Source organism: Marmota flaviventris, chromosome 12 (assembly GCF_047511675.1).
Source record: "Marmota flaviventris isolate mMarFla1 chromosome 12, mMarFla1.hap1, whole genome shotgun sequence".
Classification (NCBI taxonomy): domain Eukaryota; kingdom Metazoa; phylum Chordata; class Mammalia; order Rodentia; family Sciuridae; genus Marmota; species Marmota flaviventris.
Window position 1 is genome coordinate 98,552,259 of NC_092509.1, and position 26,419 is coordinate 98,578,677.

Consider the following 26,419-nt stretch of genomic DNA (forward strand, 5'->3'; position numbering starts at 1 on the left):
CTGAATGTAAATGGTCTCAACTTTCAATTAAAAGACCCAGACTGGCAGGATGGATTAAAAAAATAATAATAATAATTAACCATGTGCTGTTTGCAAGAGACTCTTTTAGGCAAAGATAGCCACAGACTCTAAGTGAAAGGGAAAAAGACATTCCATGCAAATGGAGTCCAAACATAAACAGCAGTAGCTGTATTTATATCTGACAATGCAGATTTTAAGCAAAAATTAAATCTGAAGCGATAAGGAGGAAGGCCACTATGTAGAGTATGTTGACAGAGAATGGGAGAACAGTGACTAAGATTGGGTGTCTCCAATGACTTCATGGCTGTGGAGTGGCTGGTGGCTGGGAATGTTTCTGTGCAAGAACATAGAATGCCTAGCTGCTATGGTAATGCCCTGCATGAAGAGGCTCTGCAGAAGAGTCTTCTCAGCGTCAAACTTGATCTCAGGCACACAGCTTCCAAGGATACAGGAATTCTCATGCTAGACAACCACAATGTTTCCCCAGCTCTGCTACTCCTAAACCTGCCTACTTAACAGTAACTTTAAACAATGGACCTTCTTGAGTGTTACACAAAGCTCCTTACTCTGCACACAGCCAACTGTGGATAACAATTGCAGATGTTTCAAGCTCTGTAACTTTTCTCCAGAATTGCTGTTCTGGAGCGCTTCATCCATTTGAGAGCTTTGGGGTTTGAGTTCTTTTTTGTGTAGTATTTTGTTAATTGTTTTCTGCAGAAAGTGAAAGAATAATGCTTGCAAAGTCTTTAACCTGATAATGAGACATATATAAATAAAGATTGCTGGTATTACTCTTAATATCTGCTTCTCCATCAGAGAGCAGCATTCTACCTGATCCCAGCTACACAATCTGTGTGTGTGAGTCTTTTTTTTCTAATCCCCCATTCCCCCTCACCAGAGCCATGCTGGTTGCAGTGCCACTACATACTGTTAAATAATCCAACAAGAAGATAAAATGATAGTAAATATTTATGCCTCAAATGTCCATGTATCTAATTACATAAAACAAATATTTCCTGACTTTAAGTCCTACACAGACCCCAATAATACCTGGTGATTTCAACATATCCTTCTCAAGAGAAGGGTCAACCAAATAATAAAACAGGTCACTTCTGACCAAAATGATACTATGAATCAAATGGACCTATTAGACAACCACTGAAAACCCTTTCTTCTTAGCAGCTCAAGGAACCTTTTCCAAAATAGGCCATATTGTAGGACACAAAACAAATCTTACAACCACATTATCCCATGCATTTTATCAGATGATAATCAGTTAGGATTAGAAACCAACAGCAAGGCGGGCAGAGTTGTGCACACCTGTCATCCCAATCTTAGGAGGCTGAGGAAGGAGGATGACAAGTTCAAAGCCAGCCTCAGCAATTTAGCAAATTCTTAAGCAACTTAGCGAGACTCTGTCTCAAAAGAAAAAGTAAAACACACTGGAGATGTGGCTCAGTGGTTAAGTGCCACTGGGTTCAATCCCTGGTACAAAAAAAAAAAAAAAAAAAAAAAATTAAAAAGTTAAAGAATAAAGAAAGAAAAATCAACAACAAGAAAACATAAAGAAAGCACATAAACATACAAGGAATAGACAATAGAAAAAATGAGAAGAGAATTTTTAAAATTCCTAGAATCAAACAAAAACAATGATACTATGAATACAGTACTAAGTGGAAATTTATAGCATTAAGCACCCACATTAAAATTAGAAAATAATTAAGATCAAAGCTGAAATTAATGAAATACAGAATAAAAAATGAAAGGATCAATTCAACCAAGGTGGCTCTTCAAAAATAACCAAGATTGATAAGAGCTTAGCTAACTAACCATATGAATGAGAGAAGACCCAAATCAACAAACTGGAGATGAAAAAGGAGATACCACAGACATTTCTGAAATCCAGAGTAAAATTAATATTCTAATAAATTGGAAAATATAGAAGATATTGAAAATTTTATATATATTTATTTATTTATATGACCAACCCAAACTTACATATGATCGACCCAAACTGAACCAACAGGATATAGGAAACCTAAATATACCAATAGCAAACAACAATACTGAAGCAGTAATAAAGTCTTCTAACAAAAAAAAAAAAGGCCTAGGACCAGATGGATTTTCAGCTGAGTTCTACCAGAACTTTAAAGAAGAGCCAACACCAATTCTCCTCAAATTATTCCATGAACTAGAAAGGGAGGGAACACTCATAAACTAATTCTATGAAGTCATTATCATCCTGATACTAGCCCAGACAAAGACACAGCAAAGAAAGAAAACTATAAAGCAATATGCTTGATGAACATAGATGCAAAAACCCTTAACAAAATACCAGCAGCCAACACTCAACAACACATTAAGACTGTATACCATGATCAAGCTGGATTCATTCCAGGGATGCAAGATTGGTTCTATATACATAAATCAATAAACATAGTTCATCACACAAACAGAATCAACAACAAAAGTCACATGATCATCTCAATAGATGCAGAAAAAGCTTTTCACAAAATTCAGCACCTATTCATGTTTAAAACCCTGGAGAAATTATGGATAGAAAGAAGTTAACACAGAGCTGAGACTGTAGCTCAGCATTCGTTTAGCACATGTGAGGCACTGGGTTTGATCCTCAGTACCACATAAAAAATAAATTAAAAAAATAAAGGTGGTGTGTCCATCTACAACTAAAAAACATTGTTTTAAATAAATGAAAAAAAAAAAAAGAAGGAACTTACTACAACATTATAAAGGTTATATATGACAAACCCAAAGCCAACATCATACTGAACAGAGAAAAACTGAAAGCATTTCCTCTAAATTCCCAAACAAGACAGGATGTCCACTCTCATTACTCCTATTCAATACAGTTCTTGAAACTCCAGGCAGAGCAATCAAGCAAGAGAAAAAAATTAAAAGAATATAAATAAGAAAAGAAGAATTTAAACTATCCCTGTTTGCTGATGACATGGTTGTATACCTAAAGTAATTAAAACAAATTAAAAAAACACAAACTGCACTGAAAACTTCCAGATCTGATAAATTCAGCAAAGTATGCAGGACACAAGATCAAATATAAAAATCAATAGCTTTTGAAAGGAAAATCAGTATAGTAGAGGAAGAACAATAGGGAGAGGGAGGAGAAGAGAAAGGGGGAAATTGAAACTAAATTCCTTGCACAACTATGTATAACTATAATGCGTTAATAAAGAATTTTTAAAATAGCTTTTTTTTTTTTTTTTTTTTTTGGTACCAGGGATTGAACTCAGGGGCACTTGATCACTGAGCCAAAACCCAGCCCTATTTTGTATTTTATTTAGAGACAGAGTCTCATTGAGTTGCTTAACGCCTTGCCAATGCAGAGGCTGGCTTTGAATTTGAGATTCTCCTACCTCAGCCTCCCCAGCCGCTGGGATTACAGGCATGCGCCACTGTGCCTAGCTAAAATAGCTTTCTTAATATTCCAGTATTGAATCTGTCAAGAAAGAAAACTATTCCATTCATAATAACGTCAAAAAATTTAGAAATAAATCTAAGGAGACGAAAGACATCTACAATGAAAATTATAAAACACTAATGAAAGAAATTAAAGGCGTATTAAGAATTGTATTGCAAAAAAAAAAAAAATTAAAGACTGCTTAGAAAATGGAAAGACCTACCACATTCGTGGATAAGCGGAATTAATGTCAAAATGGTCATATTGCCAAAAGTAATCTTTGGACAATGCAATCCCCATCAAAATATCAATGACATTCTTCTTAAAACTAGAGAAAACAGCCCTAAAATTTATATGGAAGAATAAAAGTGAATCAAAGGGTGAAATATGATATATCAAGAACTATGTAATGTTTTGAATAACCAACAATAAAAAATTAAAAAAAAAAAAAAAGAATAAAAGACCCAGAATGGCCGAAGCAATCCTGAGTAATAACAGCGAGATTGAATACCTCATCACGAATTATACTACAGAGCTATAGTAACAAAAATAGCATGGTACTGCAAAAAAACACATATGAAGACCAATGGAACAGACTAGAAGACACAGACAAATCCACATAAATACAGTCATGTGATCCTTGGCAAAAGTGTCATAAGTATATGTAGGAGAAGAGATGGCCTTTTTAAAAAATGGTGCTGGGAAAACTAGATATCCATATGTAGAAGAATAAAATTAGGTCCTAACTTAGGAATTAGATCAGAAACAATGAAACTTCTAGAAGAAAACACAGGAGCAACACTCCAATACACTGGTACAGGTATAACTTCCAAACAAGACTCCTAAAGCTCAAGAAATAAAATCAAGAATCAATAAGTGGGATGTCATTAAATTAAAAAGTTTCTTCACAGCAAAGGAAACAAAAGCATGAAAAGAGAAACTTCAGATGGAAGAAAATCTTTGCCAGCTATCATTCCAACAGGCAATTGATAACCAGATAATATAAAGAACTTAAAAAACTTAACATGGAAAAAAATTAGTAACCCATTGAATAAAGGGGTGAAAAATCTAAAGAGACATTTCTTTAAAGGAGAAATACAAATGGACAACAAATATATAAAAAAAAGTTCAACATCCTTAGCAACTAGGGAGATGCAAATCAAAACTATACTGAGGGGACTGGGGTTGTAGCTCAGTGGGACAGCGCTTACCTAGCACATGTGAGGCACTGGGTTCAATCCTCAGCACCACATAAAAAAGACTAGGAATGGAACCACCATTATGATTGTTATTCCATTCCTTGGTATTTACCAAAAAGAACTATAATCAGCATACTATAGCAACAAATGTATACCAATGTTTATAAGAGCACAACTCACAATAGCCCAAGTTATGAAACCAGACTAGGTTGGATGGATAAAGAAAATATGGTATACATACACAAAGGAGTTCTACTCAACCATAAAGAATGAAATTATGTTATTTGCTGGTAAATGGATAAAACTGATGGACATCATGTTAAGTGAAATAAACCACATTCAGAGAATCAAGGTCCAATGTTTTCTCTCATATGCAGAAACTAGAGACAAAAAAAGAAATTTTTAAAAAGCGGGGTAGCATATCTCATGAAAATAAAAGGGAGAGAAGTAGAGACCAGGGGAAATGAGGGGAGAGGGCAAGGGGAAGAACTGAAGAATGCAGCTGACCAAATTATGCTGTATACATGTATGAATATATCACAATGCATCCGCATTTATATATAATTATAATGCATCAATGGAAAAATAAATAAATAGAAGTACTGGGGATTGAAATTGAAAACTGTTTTATGCATTTATGAATATCTCAAAATGAACCCATATGTATAACTATAATGTACTATAATATATATGGCAACATAAAAAATGCATCTGTATTGAACAAGTACAGACTTTTCCTTATCACTACTCCCTAAGCAAGACAGTATGACTATTTACACAGCATTTATATTAGATTAGGTATTAATCTAGAAATGATCTAAAGTATACAGGAAGCATCACTGTATGAACATCTGCAGGTTTTGTAACCAAATCCCCAAAGACAACAAAGGATGAATTTACATAGGGTAGGTACATGGTGACTTATGGTTTACACACATACCTTACTTTCAAAAAGATTTCAAAAAAACGTTCAAGTAAATTTATGCCATTTTATATTAAAACATTTTTACTAAAAACTGAGTACCAGCTCTCTGGTGATGCATTTACTCTTGCATAAGTTCCTGGCTACTCAATGACCAGGAAAAGGCAGTTTTCTACATAAATATAGAGGTGTTATGGGGACTGGAACATTGGCCTTCATTTGTTCTAGTAGCCCTCTAACATTATTATATTATATTCGACTTAGGAAATCGAGGCTCAGGTTACAAGGAGGGAGTTCTCTCTCAAGAAAGACGAAGAAATAGTCTTTTGATTATTTCTAACCTCTTCACTGTCCCCCAAATGGAAATTTCATTTGCTAGAATCCCTTTATATTTATTTACTCCTGCCAAAGAGGAAATGTCAAGATTTTCACAGAAAATCTTACATCTGAAATGAGTCTCAAGTAGAAATTGAGAGAGAAAATTTATGGCTAACAGCAACTCAAGCAAGAGGAAAATTATTATCTGAAATGCCTCAGAATGAGAAATTAGAATGACAGAGGAATGTTGGTTAATTCTTGCAGAAAAAGCACAAGGGTATGTATGTGTACATGAAAGATAAACTGCAAAGGCAGACTCTAGCCAGATCATGAAGCAAGGACAACAGCATAGGACAAAACATGCACATTATTCTCAAGCAAGATTTCCTAACTAAAAAACCATAAATGAAACTCCAGGGTCATGAACTGTCCAACTCTCCAAAATTCAAAAAAACTGTGTACATGAGCACATACTGGGAAAAAACAAAAAACAAAAAAAAACCCCTCATTTTCCTGGATCCATAACTATCAAATCAGTCTCTAAAGGGAACTTAGGAATAAAAAGCAGTTTAAAACCACCATTCCGGGAGACTGGGAATTCCTGTATAATTATAGAAAAGGAGGGAAGTGTGTCATAAAATTTCTATTTTAAAAAGGGTACTTAAGCAACATTTATGAAGGTTGATGGATAAGAGAGAGAACTTTAAAAGCAGAGAAAGCAATAAGAAAGTTATTGCTCTACTTCAGTCAACTGATTGTAAGCTCAGTAAAAAACCTAATCTCCCGTTGCCAAAGGTAAAACTGCCAGTTTGTTGACCATCTATATGAGCTGCAAAGAAAAAAAAAAAAAAAGTCTGCTTTATCATTCCACTTCTCATTTAAAATTCCTGTCGTTCACTCATTCCATACAATTATTGGTAAAAGCAATTAATGCAGCAGAGTAGCTGCAAGTCAAAAGCCATTTTCTTCTATTGCAACCAATGATCACTGGAGAAACTAACCAGAAAATAACAAATGTCCCAACAAGGAAATGCTGATGGCTTAGAACACAAGTTCAAAAACTAAATCCATTTTAATAAATGCAGTTTTAGTGGAACACAGTCACACTCATCCTATCATCTATGAATACAAAACTGAATACCTCAGCAGAAACTGTATGGCCTACAAAGCCTAGAGTATTTATTGAGCCTTTACAGAAAGTTTTCCAACCACTGCTCTGAAACAACAATAGACTCTACTTCAGAAACTACCGCTTTGGTACAACAGATGGAAGTATATGCAAAGGAAGGCTGCACTCTACCCCTGTACAGGGACCAAATCTTGCCACGTAGTCCTCAGCTTTCTGAAGTAGCTGCAGATAAGTCTGCCCTAGGTCCTTATCAAATTGAATTTACAAAATTCCAAATATTACTACATTAGGAAAAATACCCCTACCTCACAACATTTTAGGGGCAATGTTTTCAACCCATCCAAACCATTGTCCTCCCCTATTTCTAGCCCCCATTCTTCCACTCGAATCTACCTTCTCTCTCCTTAAGATTCTCTTATAAAATGATTTTTTTTTTGAGGGGGGGAGACTGGGGATTGAACTAAGGGGCACTCGACCACTGAGCCACATCCCCAGCCCTATTTTGTATTTTATTTAGAGACAAGGGTCTCATTGAGTTGCTTAGTGCCTTGCATTTTTGTTGGGGCTGGCTTTGGACTCACGATCCTCTTGCCTCAGCCTCCCAAGACACTGGAATTACAATTGTTTTTAATCTATCAGTTAAAATAAATTTAAATGTAAAAAGTAAAAATAAATTGGAAAAAGAAGAAATTACTAAGATCCAAGTGACATCAGGTGAAACTTCTGATGCTGATGAGAACCAGTGTCTTGGTCTATGGAACAATGGCAAAAAAGTTGAATAAGTAGCCTTTTAAATTAATCAATCTTAAATATAAATTTCAGACTCCAAAAGCCACCAATTATTTCAAAAACTAAATCTTAGCTCACCAGTTAGAATTAAGCTCTAGTGATAGCCTCCATTAGACTAGGCTGGGAATTATGTATTTTGTGGTGGTTGATGTGTCAACATTTTTTTAAATGATAGGAAAACAACTACTTCACATCCAAACAGAACTCCAGGTGGCTATATGAAAACAATTATTTCATGAATCACAGTCTTGTAAACGCGTCATCCACACATTCCTAAAGACCTAAGACATAATTTTCTCCAAAGGTTTTTGTTTAGCAATCTGTTTTTCCAATAACATGTTCAACAAAGGAATGTATAGTAATAGGAAGTAAACAATAAGCAACTTCAGATATTCTCAGCACTGATACTACTGACATTTGGTACTATTTCATTCTTTATTGAGGAACTCTGTTGTGCTTTGTAGACTGAAAGGCAGTACCTCTGAACTTTACCCTCCAGATGTTAGTGACAGATGTAAAAATCAAATGTCTCCAGGAGGACAACTCACCCCAGTTGAGAGCCAATGTGACAAAAAAAATATTTTTCTTGATGATTTCTAAGAACCAATCTCAGCCAGGGGGTGGTACACATCTATAATCCCAGTGACTCAGGAGGCTGAGGCAGGAGGATTGCAAGTTTGAAGACAGTCTCAGCAACTTAGCAAGACTGTTTGAAAATAAGAAATTTTCAAAGACAAAAATGGCTGGGGGTTTAGGTCAGTAGTAAAACACCCATGGGTTCAATCCCCAGTACCACCACCAACAACAACAACAAACCCCTACAAATTCATTCAACTTTTTCTATTTTATGTATTTAAAATAACAGCATTTTATTTAATACAGATGGCATGTGGTAATAAGCTACACGTGTTCAAAGTATATAATATACACAGATGAGAAAAATATCTACAATGAAGATAGTGAACATACTCAGCTACTCCCAAAATGTCTGGTTTCTTATACCCACCACATTTCTTTTGAGATTCATCCCCACTGTTCATATCTTCATACTGCTAAGTTGTATGGATCAATCAAAATTTGTTTATCCATCTATCCATTGGTGGCATTTAGAGCTTTTATAAATAAGGCTGATGTGAACATTAGTAAGCAAGTCTTGTCCCTTCTATAAATATCTCAAAGTGAAACAGCTGGAATGTTTGAAGAAACAACCAAACCATTGTACCATTTTACAATCTCAACGGTAAGTATAGAATGTTAGTTCTTTCACATACATCCAACTTGGTATGGCTGGTTCCTAGTGGTAGAGCAACATGATTTAAATTTACATTTCTTCAGTGTATAACTAATGACAGTATAACTAATATGAAGACAAAGCATCTTTTTCATTGTACTTTGTAGCATCTTCTCAATGTACTTTGTATATCTTCTTTGGTGAAACATCTATCAACCCTCTTGCACATTTTTTTTTTAAATTTAGGTTGTTGGAACTGAGAGTTCTTTATATAACCTAGATATAAGTACTTATATTAGATACTTGATTTGCAAAAATTTTCTTCCATTCTGTGGCCTACTTTTTCATTCATTTTTTTATTTTGAAAAGTTTACTGTTTAACTTGATAAACATTATTTTAGCAATGTGTTGTTTTATGGATCATACTTTTGATGTCATACCTAAAAAGGCTTTTCCTACCCAAAGGAAATGAAGATATTCTTGGTTCCGGTTTTTGTCTATAAGTTTATAATTTTAGGTTTAGCATTTAGGTATATAATTCTCTTTTGTCGTCGTTGTTCTTTTGCGGAACTGGGTATTGAACCCAGAGCTTTGGACTTGCTAAGCAAGTGCTCTACCACTGAGATATACCCCTACCTACATGTCTTTTTAATGCTTGCATATAGTATAAAACATAAATTGACTTTCATTTGCTTGCATATGTATATGCAATTGTGCTAACATAATTTAGTAGACTATCTTTTCTTAATTATCTTTGCACCTTGTCAAAATTCAGTGGTCCACTGACTTATTTCTGAACTTTGTTCTATTCCATCAGTCCATTTTCCTTGTTTATACCAATACAACCCTGTTTTGATTACTTTCACTCCATAATAAACTAAACTGTGGTATCAACTAGTAACAGCCCCCCACACTGTTCTTTTTCAAAGTTATTTTGGGTATTCTAGGTCCTTTGCACATCCATATGAATTTTAGAAACAGCTTGTGTCTACAAAAAAGTCTGCTAGGATTTTGACTGAAATTATATAAATCAAAAGATCAATTTGGGAATAATGGTCACCTTAGCAACAATGAGTCTTCTAAGCCACATTTATCAGTCTTTGTTGATTTCTTTCTGCAATGTTATACAAACTGTAGTATTTCCTATCTGTTGCTATTATCAATGGCATTCGTTTTCATTAAATTTCAGCTTAACTAAAAATGTTACTGCTAAAGAAATGCAACTAATACTTACATGCTATGTAAACCGTTAACTTTACTAAACTTACTAGTTCTAGAAAATTTGTGCGTTCCATCAGATTTTCTATATTTTCTATGCAAAATGTCAACTGCAAAATGACACTTTTTACTTCCTTACAATCAAGTATGTTTTGTGCTTGACTGCACTGGTTAGAACTGCCAGTGAATTGTGGAATATAAGTGGTTATAGTAGATACCTTTGTCTTGTTTCTGGTCTTGGGAAGGACAAATTCAGTCCTTCACCATTAAATATGGTCCTATCTATAGTTTTTTGACTTTTAGAGATACCCATTATTGGGCTGAAGAAGGTCCTTTTTAATCCCACTTTGTTCTGAGTTACTATCTAGCATGAAGTATTGTCAAATGTTGTTTGTTCCATTTACTGAGATGATTGTGGTTTTGGGGGGGTTACTTTTTTTAAAAAGTTGGTTAACAGAGTGAGTCACAAGGACTGGGTTTTTTATTTTTTAAGTTGTAGATTGATAAATACTTTTATTTATTTTTATGTGGTGCTGAGGATCGAACCTAGTGCCTCAAGAGTGTGAGGCAAACACTCTATTGCTGGGCCACAACCTCAGCCCCCAATGACTGCTTTTAAAATGTTAAATCAACCTTACATTCATGAAATCTCACTGGTCATGAGGTATTATCTTTTAATAAATTACTGCACTCAATTTGTTGAGACATGTTTAGAAATATTGCAACTATGTTCATATGGATTGTTTCTGGTAGACTTTTCTTATAACATTTCTGTCTAATTTGAGTATGAGGATAACCCTACCCTAACAAAATGTTAGGAAAATTCTTCGTCTCCTCTGCAATTTCTGCAAGTGACTGATAGAATTGGTATTTTTTTTCTTGTTTAAATATTTAGAATTTACTTGTGATGTCACCTGAGGCTAAAGTGTTTCCTGTCTTTTGGGAATATTTTAATCACAAATTCAATTTATTTGACACTGGGTTTTTCCGGCTACCTACTCTTCTTGAAAATAGCTTAATAGTATGTATGTTTCAAAGAATGAGTCCCATTTCATCTCTATTAAAAATTTATATGCATAAAGTTGTTCATACGGTTCCTTGTTATCCTTTTGCTATCTGTAAGCTCTGGTTATGTCACCCATTATTCTTGATACCAATTATCCAGTAAGACCTTTATCAAAATTATTAATCCCTCCTAAAAAAAAGTTTTTGTTTCACTGATTTTGTCTAATAATAGGAAGCAGGAAAACGGTAATTTTTGCTTGATATTTACTGTTTCCTTTCTCATAATTATTTAATCTGCTCTTCCACTTTTTTTTTTTTTGCTTTTTTATGTTTTAATTAGTTATACACAACAGTAGAATGCATTTATGCACTTTTATATATCATACATAGATGGGATACAATTTCTCATTTTTCTTAGTGTACATGTTGTAGAATCATATTGGTCATGCAGTTACATATATACATAAATTAATAATGTCTGTTTTGTTCTACTATTTTTCCTTTAAAAAAAACTCCAATTTTTTAAAAATTGAAATTAAACACTTACAGAACATTTATTTCAGAACAAGTCAATACATATTTTTTAAAGCTAATCACCAAACAAGATAAGGGTACACAGAAACACTCATACACCATGAGCGAGTATGTAAATGTATTTAACTTCCAACCATTCAATTTTCTTTTCAGGAACTCATTAAAGGGATTACAAGAAACACATAAGACTGCCTACAAACACAGATATTAGCTCTATCACTATAATATGTAAAAGTTAGAAACAACCAAAGTTAGATTGCTCAAATTATGATATGCACATGACAGGACACAATGCAACCATTAAAACTGATAGACCCTGTCCTGGAATGCAATATAAGAATCCTTAAAAGTAAAAAAGACTTTATATATAAGCTCTAGAACTGCTTGTCTGCAGTAAAATGGATCAAACTGGAAGACATTATGTTCTGAAATAAGTTAGAAAAAAGAGGACTGCATGGTTCTCTCATGTTGAAGTTCTTTTCTTAATTTTTTTTTTTTAGTTGTAGTTGGACACAATACCTTTATTTTATTTATTTATTTTTATGTGGTGCTGAGGATCGAACACAGGGCCTCACAAGTGCTAGGCAAGCGCTCTACCGCTGAGCCACAATCCCAAGCCCTCTTGTTGAAGTTTTTAAAAAAAGTTTCATTTTGATTTGATGTTTCACTGCTTATTGCAATATACATACATATCGTAATGTGCATCTAGCTGAGGTATACTGTTTGATGACTTTTTGACTGGACTTTTTGGCTCAACATTTTGTCTGTGATATTCACAGGTGTGCAGCAGATAGCTGCAGCTTTGTTTTTCACTACTATATAGTATTCCACTGTAAGATGATACAACAAATTAGTTATCTTTTTGTTGTTGTTGTTGTTGTTGATGGACATTTGCATTGTTTCTAGTTGGTAGTGATCATGAAGTTGTTATGGGCAGTTTTACACATACCTGGTTTTGGGGATTTCCAAACTTATTTTTATTGCCTAAATTTTAGATGTTTTTATTAATAAAAAGAATCAACCAGAAAAACTATTTTAAAAAACCCCTTTTGCTATCCCATCATATAGACAACTACTAACATTTGCATTGTAACACTTATATTTTACATAATGAAGATCTTTGTTGGAGAGTTGACCCTTCATACCTGTGACTTCCAAATCTATCAACCATGAACTTAAAAAACTGCACACAGGGAGAATTCTAGAAAGTTCCAAACAGTAAAATTTGAATGTGCACACAGCACGAGGCTTAATCCACACAATGTCCTGGCATACCGTAGCCTCCTGTCAATTCAGATTCTCAGCCTCTCTAGCACTACTTCTTTCCAATCTTGTTTTTATACTATGCAATTAGGTTTATAATGGTTGTGTACAGAACCTGTACAAGTTTTCTTATTATTCCCTAAACAGTACAGTATAACTAGTCATATAGTGTTCACATTGTATTAGGTATTGTAAGTAATCTAAAGATTATTTAAAATACAGAGGAAGATACATAGGTTACAATGCAAATACTCTACCATTTTTTATATGGGATGAAGAACCTGTGAATTAACAAGAGGCAATATCATTTGTGCAGATAAGAAATCTGTTATAAAATCCTCAAATTCGGTATCCATGGGGAGGGGAGGCAGGTGGGGGGGTCCTAAAACCAAGACAAATGTGAATGCTGTTTTTGTTACTGTCTCTTTTTCTCTCCTTCTCCCCACTTTAGTTCAATAAGATACCAAACATTTCACTTGGTATGTAACATTTTTCTCCCCTTACAAGTTCACCTGCACACATGCATGGGGGTTTTGTTGTTTTTTTGCTTAAAAAAATGGAATTCCATATATTCCTCAGCATCTTGCTTTTCTCAACTAGATATGATGGCAATGTTGCCACACTACTTATTATTTATTCCCATATTCTTTTTTAAAACTTTGATATCTAATTCACATATATCATACAATTTGCCCATTTAAAGTATACATCTCAATGGTTTATAATATATTCACAGACATGTAGAACTATCATCAGTTTATTTTAGAACATTTTCACCATCTCAAAAAGAAATGCCCTACCCTTTAGCTATTAACTTCCCTGACACACCCTGGCTTCAGTCAAATTACTACTAATCCCCCTCCTAGCTCTATAGATCTCCCTATTCTGTCATTTTGTATAAACAGAATCAGTTAATATATGGTCTTTTGTGATTAGCTTCTTATATCTACCATAAGGTTTTCCTCCTTTCTTTCTCTTTTTTTTGGTACTGGGGATTGAATCCAAGGGCCCTTAACCACTGACCATATCCCCAGCCCTTTTTATATTTTATTTAGAGACAGGGACTAACTGAGCTGTTTAGGGCCTCACTAAGTTGCTGAGGCTGGCTTTGAACTCAGTCCTCCTGCCTCAGCTTCCCCAGCAGCTGAGATTACAGGTATGCGCCACCATGTCCAGTTAGCATAATATCTTTAAGGCTCATCCATGTCACAGCGTGTATCAATATGTTATTTTTTTTTATGGCTGAATATTTCATTGTATGGGCATACCACATTTTGTTTGTCCATCCATTGACAGACACTTGGTTTGTTTCCACCTTTTGCCTACAAGGAATAATGCTATTATAAACATTCAAGTGTAAGTTTTTGTGGAGAATGTTTTCACGTTTCATGTCTTGCGTATATACCTAGGAGAGGAATCATATGCAACTCTACATTTAATCATTTGAAGAAGCATCAGACCATATCCAAAGGAGGTACACCATTTTAAATTCTCATGAGTATATGAGGGTTCCAATTTCTCAACATCCTTGTCTTGTTATTACCTTACTTTTTCACTTGAGTCATCCTAGTACTATAAAATGGTATCCTCATAATATCAAGCCCGTGTATGTTGTATTTATCTCATAATGTCAAGCACATGTATGTTGGCTATTTGTAGAGTTCTCTGGAGAAATGTCTATTCAGATCCTCTGCCTGCTTTTAAATTGGATCGTCTTTTTATTACAGAGTTTCAAGAGTTTTCATATATCTTGAAAACAAGGTTCTTATTACAGACTTACCAATATTTCCCCCCATTGTTTGACCTATCTTATCACTTTTTTTTTCTTCCCAGTACTGGGGATTTAACCCGGTGCCACTAATATTAGCTACACCCTCAACATTTTTTATACTGAGATGGATCTCACTGTCCATCTAGCAGTCCTCCTGCGTCAGCCTTCTAAGTCACTAGAATCACAGGCATGCATCACTGCATCCAGCTGTCATTCTGCTTTCTTGATGGCATCCTCTGAAGCTCAAAAGGTTTTAGTTTCAATGATGTTCAATTTATCTATTTTTTTGTTGTTATTCTTGCTGTAGGTGTCACTTGTTGTCAAGGTCATGAAGATAGACCAATTTTCTTTTAACATACATGTATTTTGATGCATGTACATACTGGTTTCTACTGGTCCTATTCCAGAAGTGAAACTACTGTATTATAGTGCATATACAGAGCATCAGCCGATGCTTCCGAAGAATCTTCTAGCCATTGTACCAATTTTCAAACCCACCAGCAATACGTGGGATGTTCCAATACTTTGTATTTCAGACATGTATGTAACAGTGTCACACTCAAACTCTGTCATATATTATTCTCTTCTCAAACCTCTATTACACACTCCCATTCTTCCTTACTCTGAGCTGATGATTCTGATTATACACTGTGATAAATACAAACACCCGGGTGAGAACTTCCTCAAGCTACCACATCATGTCCCTATCCATATATTCTGTCTTCTCTCCCACTTGTATAGTAACTCTCCTTACTCCTAGAAAAGCAAAAGATAACAATCTTTGCATCGGTGCACAGATCAAGAGTCAACAAATCACACCCCATGCTGCCTGTGGATGCTTTTATTCTACAATGGCAACTGAATGTTAAGAAACCAAGATTGTATTGCCCACAATGCCTAAAATACTTACCACTAACCTTTTAGAGAAAATTGTTTGCCGAAGGCCTACTAAGTTTCATGCAAAGAAATGAAGATTCCAACAAGACATGTAAAATATCAGGCATATCAGATAGATATACCCCTGACAGTGAAAAGAGCTTGAAGCTAGGTCACACATAAAGGATGAAGACTTTGGCATTAAGACTTTTCAACAACCACTTGAAGCTAGAAAACTATAGAGCAATTCCTCATATTTTAAGAAAAAAATTATTTTCACCTTGGAATTTTTTATCTAGTCCAAACAAATTATCAATGAAGCATCAGGATAGGAGGAAAAATATTTGCAGCAATACAAACACTTCCAAAAGTTCACCTTACCATACATTCTTTAAAGTTACCAAAAGATACTCACCAAAACAAAGAAGTAAACTAAAAAAGAGGACAACACGGATACAGAAAGCCTGGGTTCCAACAAAAGAAAAAGTCAAAAAAGAATTCTCAGAAACATGATGAAGTCACAAGCTAAAGCTATACAGCCTACATTGAGCCCAAGAGAGAGATCAGAGCAAGAATATAGAGCTCAAGAAGTATTTTCCCAATTAAAAAAAAAATTGAATGATCAATTATCTAATGTGTTTGAAGATACTTGGGAGAGTGTATAATGGTATAACATTAGAGACAAACAGGAAACTAAGGGGAAAAAAGGAATTTTAACCCCAAGAAATACAATCACTGTACACTGCAAAGTTGAACTGTAAATTTAATTACAAAGTCTTAATAATATAAACAATGAACTTTCATTTAACCAAAAGCATAATTATATTAGGAACATAAAGGGAAAGAAGTTCAATATGGCATAAGAATCCTAAAGCACAGATTCATCTTCCACAGTATGAATCCAATAGAGAACACAAAAAATTAAAAAACAAAACAGTAGAACCATGTATTCAAGACTGAAAATAAACCAAAAAAATCTAAGAAAAGAAAATAAATATCAGAAGAAACAGCTAAAAGTATTGAACATGTTTGCTCTGAGAGCAGGACCTGGGAGGAAAAGTTAGAAGTGAAACAGAGGACCAGGGTTTTCAATATAAGTCTTGTAAGTAAGACTTTCTTTTTAACTATACAGCTGTATTTATTACTTAAAGTATTAATAAAAAAAAAGTTTTCCTATCGCTTATAACCAATAAATTCATTCATTCCCCAAGTATCTGAGCACTAGCTAAGTGTGTCAGGCAGGTACTATTGTAGGTGCTGGGAAAACAGCAGTGAACAAAACTAAGTCCTCATCCTCAGAAAGCTTACATTCAGACAGGGAGGGCAGATAACAGTACATCAGACAAATCAATACCACAGAGGAACAAAAGGCAAGGTATGGGCACAGTGTGATGTGGATGCCATTTAGTAAGGTGTTCAGGAAGGGTCTTTCAAGAACAAAAGGAGAGCAAACTATGAAACAGAGAAGAAAAATCTGTTCTGAGAAACAAAAGGTATCTACTAAATTCAAGTTAAAGGCTTCATTTCAAGCCTCTCTCAGTTCAAAGCAATGTGTCACTCAATAGTCAGTACCAGAAGTTTTCTGCAGTGGCATATGTAAGTTGTCAAATTTCCTCAAACTCACTCGTAAGAACACTGCTGTATTACAAAATACAGACATGTATATCTATCTATATATCAGTCCATATTCTTCTGATAAATCTAATTAGCCATACATTTTAGATACCAGTGTTATATTCCTATTATATAAGTTTTCCTAAATCAAAAGCTGAAGGCATTAACCAAGAAATATTCCATTATAAATTTAGTGCACTCCTGCATTCCCAGCCACACAGAAGGTGGAAGTAGGAGGTTCTAGAGTACTAAGCCAATCTCAGCAACTGAGGGAGACCCTGTCTCAAAAAAAGGGCAGTAAAACTCCCCTGGGTTCAAATTCCCAGTATCGTGGTGGGGGGCTATTCCATTATAAAGCATTAAAAAAGGGGAAAGACTAATTCCAAGACACTAAAATTTATCACAGCCAGTCTTCATTCACTCCCTTGAGAAACCAATGGGAATGCAAAGCACATTAGAGAAATCATTTATAGGGTAATGCAATACATTAGTTTTTCTTCCCAAAGACTTCATTCAAGCCATCTAATTATACTCTCATGGAAAACCAAATAACTTTAAAGAAGTAACCACTTTACTTCAAATACACAAAAACCTCATATTCAAAAAATCAGGTCCATTCTAATACATCTTATTCTCAAAAACTTGTACTATTAAAGATAAACCCAAACAACGTGTCTTCATTTTATATCTCTTTGATAGAAAACATGCTTGTTGTTGTTATTGTTGTTTTTCCAACACTGTGACTGAACCCAGGGGTGCTTTGTCACTGAGCTATAACCCCAGTTCTTTTAATTTTTGAGACAGGGTCTCACTAAGTTGCCCAGGCTGACCTCAAACTTGTGATCTTCCTGCCTCAGCCTCCTGAGTCACTGGGATTACAGATAAGTGCCACTATGCCCAGTTAAAATAAACAGGTTTAAATTAAACCTACAAAAGAAAATAAGCTTATTAAATTCTAATTAGCAGTTGGATTTAAGGTTTAAAAGTATCTTAGAAATTTCTGTAAATGCAAACCAATAGCGTAGTAGATGCTGAGTTGTAGCATCAGGTGTTCATGTTCTCCCCATCAAACTCTACACACTCCTGAGGGGGACTATTACATTCTAGTAGAAGCTATAATTCCAGTTTGGGTTCACTGCTTGCTTGCTGGTGGTTTGCTTACATCTCCAAACTTTAGTGTCCTGACCTAAATTAACAAGATAATAATAACTACCAAGTATCAATGTTAACACTGCAAATAAGGAGTAATAAAATATTTAGGTATAAATAATATATGAAAAGAGTTTTCAAAGTTGTAAAGAACTATACCAATATCTGTCATATTTTCACCACGATGAAAACTAAACACTCCAAGTAAAAATTTTCTTCATTTTGCCAGTGAGGGTTATGTGATTCTGTGGAAGAACTGGGCACTGGTTCACTAAAAACAAAAGGTGATTTTTTAAAAAACACACTGTGAAAAAAAAATTAGACACCCTTGCAAACCAGTAAATTCTAAGAGTATTTTCAACAAACATTTAACTATATAAACCAAAAGAATAGGATTGTTTAGCCACACATAAACCATGCATCTGACTTGAGGTAGAATGTTTATCCTTGATATATTTGGAAACCAGACACCTAATGTGTATAAACATAAGCAGTTTTTAAAACAGTTCTATTAATGCTTTTGTTCACAAAGTAATAACTCTCTCTAAGAAGAAAAACATGAACAATATTCAAGTAGTTTTTACTTCTGAAGCTTTTAACCTAACAGATTTGCCCACTTACCATTTAGGCTCCTTCAGGGCACAGACCTGTCTTTTTCCCTGATGTATCCCCAACATCTGGAGGAATAATTGGGACCAAGTCGGTACCACATGAGCTAGACCCCTAGAGGCCAAAACTAAGTGTTTCAAATTGCAACAGAATTAATTTCATCTATATATCATTCACTACACCCTATAGTCTCAACTGTAATGACATAAAAAACTGAAAAAGATGTACTAGGTATTTAAATACACACAAATATTACTCATAAGTGCATCTAATTTACAAAGCCAGTTTTTTCATATTCTGTCTCAGAGAATTTTTGAATATTCTTTATATTACAAATAAATGTCAGAAAGGCATATGACAATCTAGATATATAAGCATTACCTTTAAATTTCTGTGGTAGTCTGGAATAATTAGGCAAAGTTAGTAATATTTCCAGAGTTCCACCCAGAGAATGTGAAGTCATATTCCTTAATTCAATGAAAGGTGGAATTTAATGGGAAAAAGACAGATCTTACCATTTTGAATTAAATTTAAAAGAATTACATTTAAATTATTTATTCAAAATGGCATCGAAGGAAAGACCTTACATTTGATCTATAGATCTATCTGGCTAGGGCATTTTCCAAATATTGGACGCCACATGATCAACTTCACGTCTACAAAGTAGAGGTTATTTTTATTAAAATAATAGTTTGAATATAAGTTCCTTCATAATTCTCATGACTAAGATATTCAGCAGTAATACTAATACACTTATTATATTTGATTCTACCGCTGGTATAAGCATATTATCTGGGTGGAACACGATTATGGCTTGAGGATATGTTCAGTGTCACGTTGCAATACCCTGCAAGCACGGATTGAAAAGTTTCCCAAAATCCTAATGGTCATCTTCAAAGAGACCTGACCACGAGTCGATCTGATGGTAAATATTAACAAAGCACCAAAGTCAACTAATAAACACTGGCACGAAAACAAAGCTCTCTATAGCAACTACAGAGTTGGGGGGGGGGGCGCCGACCCAGGACTCAGAAGATAAAGCTAGATGAATCGCTGCCTGTGTGTTTCCACTTTAGGTCGTAAACACTGGGCACAGACACCCTTCGGAGCGCTTCCTTAACAGAAATTGGGTGTTTCGATCGCCCCTCCTCCACAGCTAACAGCAGCGCCCTTTCCTCCTCCTCCCTCACCCCTCCCAGCTCAAACAAATTAACATTTGCACCAAGGTACCTCCTATCAGCTCGCAGCTCCTTCCCAAACACGCCCACGGACACTGAAACTGGCTGCGTCTACACAATCCGGCGCTACAGGAAAGGGGCTTCGAGGGGGGCGGGCGGGGCCCCGCTCGCACAGGTCGCCGCCGTGATCCAGATATTAGCTCCTCGCGGGCGGCTCGGGTTTCCCCAGCTCACCTCCCGAGCACGGTGTTTACGAGCTCCCTAATCCGACACGGCAGTGGCATTCCGGATATTTGCAGAAAGATATCGCGGCTTTGCAAGTGTTGGATCAGATACGTCCGGAATCTCCCTCCTTCTCCCCGCACCCGGCCCCCGCCGCGCCGCCAGCCGACCCGGGGCTGCATCCGCCGCCCGCACTACGCGGAGCCTGGTCGGCCCGGGCCGCCCCGCAACAGGTCACCCGACCGCGGGCTCGCGGGCGGCCGCTCGGCGGCCAGGCGCAGGGTGCAGCGCCGAGGCAGGGGAGGGGGTGTGGCCGGGCGGCGGACCCCGCCGGGCCGTCCGAGCTCACCTGAGGGCAGCTGAGGCGCCGCCGGCACAGCGCGTTGGCGGCCCGGGCCTCCGCCGCCTGGCGGAGAGCACGGCGGGCTCCGGGGGTCCCCGCGCCGGCGCCCCACGCCGCCTCCGCCAGCCCCAGAGCGGCCGCGGGAGGCGCGCCCGGAGTCCTCCTCCTGCGGCCGACTCCGCAGCCGCCTCCCGCGCCGGGGGCGAGCCGCACGCCGCAGCGCCGGAGCCGCCGCCATTCCCCGCGCCGCTTGGGGGGCGCAGCGCACCCACCTTCCGTCCTCCGCACCACCGCGGGCCGCAGCGCCGACCTGTGCAGCCGGGCCGTCGCCTCGGAGGATGGAGAGGCGACTCCGGCGTCACGCCTCGCCACTGCCGCAGCCGCCGAGGAGAGCGCCAGCCGACCCAGGCGGTCGGCGTCTCTCATTCAGCGCCCGCCGCTGGTGCTCGGGGGAGGGGAGTGCGCGGGATCCACCCCGTTCGCGCGGGGGAGGGGGAGGAGAGCGGCCCTGGCGGGGGCGCGCGCTGGGCGGGCGGGGCGGAGACACGGGCGCGCGCGCACTAAACGAGCGCGCTCGCGCGGTCCCGGAGCGCCACAACCGGCGGGGTCTTCGCGCGCCGCCCGCCCGCGGCTCTTGGGCCCGGCGGAACCCAACTGCCGCTGGGCACCGGTGTCCGCGGCGCGCGCCACCCTCCCCCGCACCCCCGCCGCGCGCCTCTGCGGGGAGGGGCTCGCCCCGGCGAACGCGGCAGCTCGGGGCTGAGAGGACGCACAGGTGGGGCCCCGCCACCGCGCCGGCACCCCGCCCGCGCGGCCCTCGGCGGAGTCGGCGGTGGCGCTGGGCTTGGGCGCCGGCACCTCTCCTGCAAGACCCGAGAACAAAGTCTGGCCCCAAGACTTGAAGCAAACGCTCGGCCCAGATCAAAGCTCCAGCACGCGCCCGCGGTGCCTTTAGAAGTCGCGGTGGACAAGGAGGGGGCTCCTGAGGGAAGAGTCGCCCCACTACCGTGGGGCCGTGAATTAGGGTGTTGGTACTCCGCCGCGTTGACCTTCGGGAAGGCTCGGAGTGGGCCTTTGCAGGTGTTGTGCGGGGTGTTCCTCCTCGCCTAAGGACCAGTGTCAGATGGGGCATCCCCACCCCCGCCCCGGGCTCAGATTGATGGATCCCAGGCGAACCGTGTTTTCACGCACACGATTCTAAAATGTTAACTATTTCCCGTGAATGAAGAAAAGGAGTGATTCCTTATCTCGGTGGAAGGGTGGTGTTTCAGTGGGCGCACTTTCGTATGGGTGGCCTACTTACAATTAGCACCATTTGAGGCAGTGTGACTTTTAGTGGAAGGTTGTCAATGAGCCACCCCTGCATATGCTGTCGTTAGCGCTTGTGCAAAGCAATGATTATTTGATGTTCTGCGGCCCTTTCTTGTAGGCAACGTGCAGTAGATTGTGGAAAGAATACTGTGTAACAGCACTGAGTATAAAAGATGAAAGGACCAGAATTGTTCCTGCTTCGTTTCTTTAATTACCACTAAACAGATCTGATGACTGTTGTGCGTTGGAGAATGCTAATTTCTCCTTGGACTACCTTCTAGAATACCCTTGAACTACGTTCTCTCAAATAGGGTTACTTCTTTAAAGGGCCGCCACCTAAAGGTACATTAGAACAAAAACAAAACAAGAAACAAAGTTCATAGTGTTTCATATTTATTCCATTTCAAAGAAAGTCTTGAATCATGATAAAAAAAAAAATCACTGAGAGAAGTAGAGAAAACAAATGGTCCCAAAACATTCCAGAGGAAGGAAAAACTATTGGTTAAAAGGGTGGAAATGCTTTATGAATACAGGAAGCTTTCCCATACATGCTAATTGCTTCAAGTCCCAAAGAAACAACAGGCAAACTGAATTAGCACTTGGAGGAAAAGTCCCTTCCAGCTATAATAGAGCTGGGTAAATGTTTAGTCTTTTTTCGGAGTTAGTAAGAGATTAAGGAAAAGGTGGTTGGCTGTGTGCCAACAATAATACAACAATTTTATATATATATATATATATATATATATATATATATATATACACACACACACACACACACACACACACATACACATACATATGTATGCCATTAACACAAATAATTAACTGCTCTCAAGAAATAAGAAAACCCAGGAACAGGGGATTCTATTTTGTGCAACTGTCTTGCAATTACTTTAAACTTGAATTAGAGCCTCATAAAAACAAATGAGCCTGTGTCCTACATCTGCCAATAATTTTCACAGTTTATTGTAAAAGCAGTGAATTTTTCATTTGGACTTTGATGAGAAAAAGCCATCTGACTCATGAGGTAGGCCTTGGATACACTAAATTCTCATGTCTACGGAATTTCTGAATTCACAATAAGAACCTCAAAATCTGTTTCTTATGTTGATAACCTATAAAATCATACTTAATTTATTAAGTTTGAGTTGTCTTAAGTATTTGTATATAAAAATACATAAAAGTTCATTTTCAATGTTATTGTTTGGTTGGTTGCTATTTTTGTTTGGTTTTGGATATTTTTGTTATGGTTTGGAAATCATTTTACAAAGTCAGTGACCCTTCCCATTCTTTGATATGTAAATGAAGCAATGACTTTTTACACCAGCACCAAACTTTATGTATCAGAGCACTAAAGCTGCTTTATGGATTCCATTTGCTTTTACCAAAAGACAAGAAATATGCAAAGTCTTAGTAGAACAAAAAGTGCTAATGTATAAAATAGAAATGCCATTATATAAAATCGAAATCAATAAGAATTCAGTATGCTTAAAAGTCATTTCAGAGGAATCACCATTATGTAATGTTTCATTACTGTCCATCAAAATTATTTCCCAGGTGTAAGCCAAGGAACTAATGTAGATACAGAACAAGCAGTTCAAAGACAAGAGACCACCACTGCAAAAAAAGAAATCAACAAACAACTCATTGTAGCTGTCAAACTGGCATTGTAAGAAAGATTATTTCTATAAGACTGAATTATATTACAACAAACAATTTCAGTAAGGTTATTTCTCTAACCTTCAATCTTTTTTCATATATATATATATATGTATGGTAGCTAGACAGTTTGAAGACATTTGTTGGTTGTGTTTTAAATGTTCTCATTTAAGGCAAAGCAGCACACCCCAAATTTACTTACTTTTAAAGGATGCGTAGGAAAAAAAAAAAAAGGATGCATAGGAACTGACAAACAAACAAGAGGAGTCTGCCATGATTCCCAATTAAGAGAGACTGCCACAGGTATTAAGATACCAAACACGAAGATGATCAACAGTCCATTCAAATATGAGCACCGTTTTAATTTTACAATTTACACTTGGGTTTACAATAAAGCTGCTTCTCACAGGGGCAACTCTATGCAGGGTGTGGATCAGCAGGGAATTATTTACTTAATGGTGATTAATGTTTCCCTGAAACAACTAGTGAGGAAGCCAGTTAGTGTATAAATAAATGTTTGCACAGACTCATTCTTTTCAATATTAACTTCAAAGACAGTTTTAGAGCCAGTTGTGGTGGCACACACCTGTATCTAAGCTACTTGGGAGGCTGAGGCAGGAGGATTGCAAGTTCAAAGCCAGTCTGGTCAACTTAGTGAGATCCTGTCTCAAAATAAAAAGAGTTGGGGATATCTCTTATTGATAGAGCCTCTCTGGGTTCTAACCCCATATTGCAAAAAATTAAAATGAAAAATAAAAAACATTTCAGCAATGCCTCATCTTACAGGATTAGAAAAGGGGCTGTTGGAGGTTGAATATGATTAAATATTTAGATAAATCAGGTTTTCATCTTGAAGCACTAGAAAATGTTTAAACCACTTTTATTGATTTTTTCCCACCAACATCTCACCAACTTTTCTTAAACTACTAAAACAATATAACTGAACCTATTCCTCATAACCCAGAGGTATCTTGAAAAAAAAAAATGGAAATTGACAGAATGATGTCCTCCAGGATTTAGGAGTACTTAGTACTCATCACCATTCAGTAAGTAGTCCTAGCCCTGTGTGTTCCTGCAGTCTCTTGAGTCTCATCAATCTGGGGCTCACAACTAATCTTTCTGCTCTTCCTTCTTGTTCCTGCTACAGGACTGCCCTCTACACACACATTCACACACACTTGCACCCTTGAGTTGTCTCGTGTAGAAAGGTGTAGAAATCCAAATAATATTTTAAATACAAACAAAAGAAAGAAATGCTAAAATAACACCAATATTAGGGAGGCATTTATACTTAATATAAAGACTTCGCCTACTTTCATGTTTTTCTCTAAATTGGGATAATTGCATTTACCAGACTTTTTTTCCAAATAAGTGAATTAATTCATAAAAACTATAGGCAATTATTTTTCTTTCTTTTCTTTTTTTTTGGGGGGGGGGTGTTGGGGATTGAACCCAGGGATCCTTTATAATTGAGCTACATCCCAGTCCTTTTTCTTTTGAGACAGGATCTCACTAAGTTGCTGAAGCTGTCCTCAAACTTGTGATCCTCCTGCCTCAGCCTCCTGAGTTGCTGGGATTATAGGAATCAAACTTTTCATTCTTAACAGAGGGAAATAATTTTGGTTAATAATCTTTATCACAGTTTTTAATATAGCCTACATATAAAAATAGGTCAAATATTTTTAAAAAGAAAGTTTTAGTATCAATAATGAAACAGATAAATGGAGAAAAAGGAAATATTCTTGCTGTGGTAGGATGTTGAGAAACTACTGGAGTTGGAAAAATCATCATTTTGCAACCATAATGGCAGAGAATAGGTAAGGCAGGACACATGATTGGATCAAAATGTAGGAATAAATTTAGATGAGGAACAAGATATTTGTATGATTTTAGAGGGTTTTCTTACATATTTCTTATTAGTTGCAAGGAAAGATTAATTATACATTGGAGAATTTGACAAAACCCTGACCTGGTAATCAAAGTCAACATCACAAATGAGGGACAGATTGACAATATTTACCTCCAGATGTGACTCCCTAAGATAGCATCTAAACGAGGAAATGAAGAATGTAAAGAGGAAATATTGGATCAATCCAAATGAGAAATATTTCATTTGTTTTATTTAAAAGGGTACTGTATTCTTCAAAGATAAAAATGTCATAAAACATAAAGGCTATAAAAAAAATATTCCAGATGAAGAGCCATGATAACTTAATGTAAAATGAGATACTAGACCGGTTCTTTTCCATGAGGAGGAAAAAAATGTTATTAAGGACATTATTGGGTTAATAGGAAAACTAATGGCAGATGGATTAAAGTATTGCATCAATGCTAAAGTCACTGAAATTGGTAATTACTGCAGTTATGTCCCTCTTCTTAGAAAATATATACTGAGGTATTTAGAAGCAAAGGGCCAGAGTGTATATATGGCTCAGGAAAAAAAATACACATGTATAATACATATCCCTATATTTATTATGTGTGTAGAATATATATACACACACATGTATATATGCACATATATATCAAGAGAGAAAACTAAAATGATAAAATATTAACAATATTTATCCTTGCAGTCTTTCTATGAATTTGAAATTATTTCCAAATAAAAAGTTTTGTTTT

At 37.1% G+C, this 26,419-nt stretch overlaps 1 protein-coding gene across 1 annotated transcript in view; it reads right to left on the reverse strand.

Moving 5' to 3' along the window:
- Ralgps2 (Ral GEF with PH domain and SH3 binding motif 2) overlaps positions 1-21,239 on the reverse strand; it is a 145,170-nt gene extending 123,931 nt beyond the window's left edge. Inside the window, exon 1 of the mRNA XM_027934890.2 lies at positions 21,100-21,239. The gene's annotated coding sequence lies outside the window, so the exon portion shown is untranslated. The remainder of the gene's footprint in view (positions 1-21,099) is intronic.
- Positions 21,240-26,419: the final 5,180 nt, after the last annotated feature.